At 31.6% G+C, this 2832-nt stretch overlaps 1 long non-coding RNA gene across 1 annotated transcript; it reads left to right on the top strand.

Annotated features, from left to right (window-relative positions):
- Positions 1–1487: 1487 nt before the first annotated feature.
- LOC117180008 lies at positions 1488–2514 on the top strand. Its single transcript, XR_004467985.1, has 3 exons — positions 1488–1658; positions 1968–2152; positions 2270–2514. It is a non-coding gene; the product is annotated as an uncharacterized LOC117180008 (long non-coding RNA).
- Positions 2515–2832: the final 318 nt, after the last annotated feature.

Raw genomic sequence — 2832 nt, 5'->3', positions numbered from 1 at the left:
TTGCTAGAGAGATTGATCAGCAACCTGGGTCGGAGCAGTGTTGCGGAACGAACGTGTTATTTACTTAAATAGCACGAGAATTCTGGATCAATCTGAAAAATCTCTATCCCTTCCACACACTACTCCTTTCCCCTACCGAGTGAGTCACGCCTACCCTGAAAGGGAAATGGCTTAATGGTGTAATAATAATAGTTTACAGGTTCACACCGGCTCCGGGATCTAACCTCAAAATTCTAGCTTTTTTCACATTTCTAAATTTCCGACTAAAAGGCCTTCTTCATACATTTTTCATACGAATTTTTAAGCTTTCCTGCAAGAAAATTTAAAACTAGTATTTTTAGGAGAAGAAGTAGACACAGATGCTTTACTGGCCCTGGAACCAACGAACAATTCTTTAACAAAAAGTCTTATTCAACCCGGTGGAAAACGGGCCATATTTCTAAAAAAAAAACTCAAAGAATTTCAATTTGCAAACGCTCATGGTTCTGAAGCTGTAGCTTTTGTAGAGGAACAATCTTGATTTCTTGAAGAGGTTACATAATATTTTCTAATATGTTTTATCTCGTATTTGAAAAAAAAACCCTCACAAAGCTAAAATTATTTTAAATTCATTATAACTATGATTTATTTTAAAGTCCATTTTGGTGAATTATAGACAATCTATTTATGATATCAAATTATTTGTATAGCCGAAGTATTGTGAAAAAGAGGACAAAAGTCTGTCTGAAATCAACAGGAATAATTCAAAAGAACAGCAGACATTAAGGGCACTACTGGACAAGGTTATAATTGATTCTAGTTGAGAATCATACACTGTTAGAAATTTCTATAGCGATTTTACTATAAATGTAATGGAAGCAATATGCATATACATGTAGTAAATTTAATATACCAGTATCTTGTCAAATAATATACATGTATAGTAAAATAGAGTGCATAAGAGTGGAAAGTACTTTGATGTATTTAAATCTTGTCAAATATTTGAAACGAAAATAATAGCCTGCAACTCATTGACTAAATTCTTATTTATAATCAAAGAGCAACGTACGGGTGGGGTTTCTATTAAAATTCACTGTCAATGTCAGAATTTTTGCGTGAGTACTGATGCTTTTAGGTTCGGTGTCTTAATTATGTACTTAGTTGAACTTATCCACTTGCAACCCCGTATCATTTATGTTTAACTAGAAGCAAATATAATACTTTATTATTTAGAATTAAAAATTACTACCAAAATTATATTCAATTTGTGTAAAGTGAAATTTCCTGGCTCTTCTAAGAATTGAGCAATATACATGTATATTAAATTTACTACGCAGCCTTTTAATAACTATTTCATAGACCGAGTTCTTAGATTTACTATACAAATGTATAGTATATGTATATCAAAATTGCAAACATTTTTAACAGTGTACAGCTCAAAATGTTTCATTACAATGTAAAGTCATTTTTAGGCAGATTTCTATAATATGGAGAAAAATAGTACCTACGACAAGACTGGAAATAACCTAAATTTACAAGCACTTGATCCACTGAAGGAAAAAGCTGTAATTGATAATGTATTGATTGAAATAGCAAACGATGAAGAAATACCATATAAGAATTCACGTTTAGATGTTGAACAGACAAAAGAAGAAGTTTTGCTTGACCTTCACGAATTGGTAAATTTTATTTTATTATTTTAACCAAAAACTTTTTTTATTGTCTGACGTAAAATTTCGTAAAAAAATGTAGGAATTGTGATAAATATTGAAATTGCTTCGATACGAATCCGAATTTTATTAATTCAATTTTAATTATTCGATTTTAATTAATTGAAAGGATATTTCAATTTTATAAAAAAAGAAAAAGAATTACATTTTCTCGAAGTATTTTGCTTGTTGGATCTCATGTTTAATAATTTTTCTCTAATAATATCCTATCTTGTCAAATTATTTCCAGCTTTTAATCTACACACCTTTTTGCAATAGGATTTATCAGCAAATATTACGTAAACAAACACAGGAAGACTAATTATTTTGAAATATAGGGACCAAGTGCTAGATGATCAGGTGAGAAAAAAGTTGGTGGAAATTTTAATCTGGAAACTTATGGAAATTCCAGTAGCTGTTAAATATCTCGATGAAAATCAAACGCAGAAAGTGAAAGTAATTAGGTATAGATACTGCATTATATCTCTTAATAAAGTGAAAGCAAGTTTGGCATTTTTTAACATTTCATTTCCGAGAAAAGAATAAATAACACTTCCATTTTTGTTTGATCTTTCTTATAGGCCAACGCTAAAAGATCATCATTTTGACATTCTCTCCAAAAAAAAAGGTTGAGCTTTTTCCCAAGGAAAGTAAGGAAACGTATTATGTATCTCCAAAAGTGGAAGGATCGGATCAAAAGTTTGCCAGAGGAAAACTTGTAGATAAATATCGGAATTGGCTATCATCACTTTCAAATCTGGGACTTTTGACTAGGAAGCCAAAAAAGAACGATGAAGAACCAGAAGAGGGAAAAGAGAGTAAGATCAAAGATATTATAAACGTGGATGCCATAAATATAGACGGCGCCTCCGGCGAAAAAAGTCGCTTCCCCTCTACCCACCGCTCCCCGTAGATAGCACCATCCCATATAGTTTGCCAAGAGCCACTTGGAACGCTGTAAGCAACTCTCGGCACACCTTTGAGGCGCACTGATGGTAAACTTAGCTTGGACAAAAACCATTAAAATTAAAATTAAATTGCCAACATTTCATAACAAACGTAAAATATCCACACTTTGTAAGACATGGTTATTTTAATAGATACCAGAGAGAAAATTAAATGTATAATTTATATTTCTGTTTCA

The sequence above is a fragment of the Belonocnema kinseyi genome, chromosome 9 (assembly GCF_010883055.1).
Source record: "Belonocnema kinseyi isolate 2016_QV_RU_SX_M_011 chromosome 9, B_treatae_v1, whole genome shotgun sequence".
In the NCBI taxonomy this organism is placed as follows: Eukaryota; Metazoa; Arthropoda; class Insecta; order Hymenoptera; family Cynipidae; genus Belonocnema; species Belonocnema kinseyi.
The sequence above is the reverse complement of the archived record's forward strand: the minus strand, read 5'-3'. Positions and strand labels throughout refer to the sequence as shown.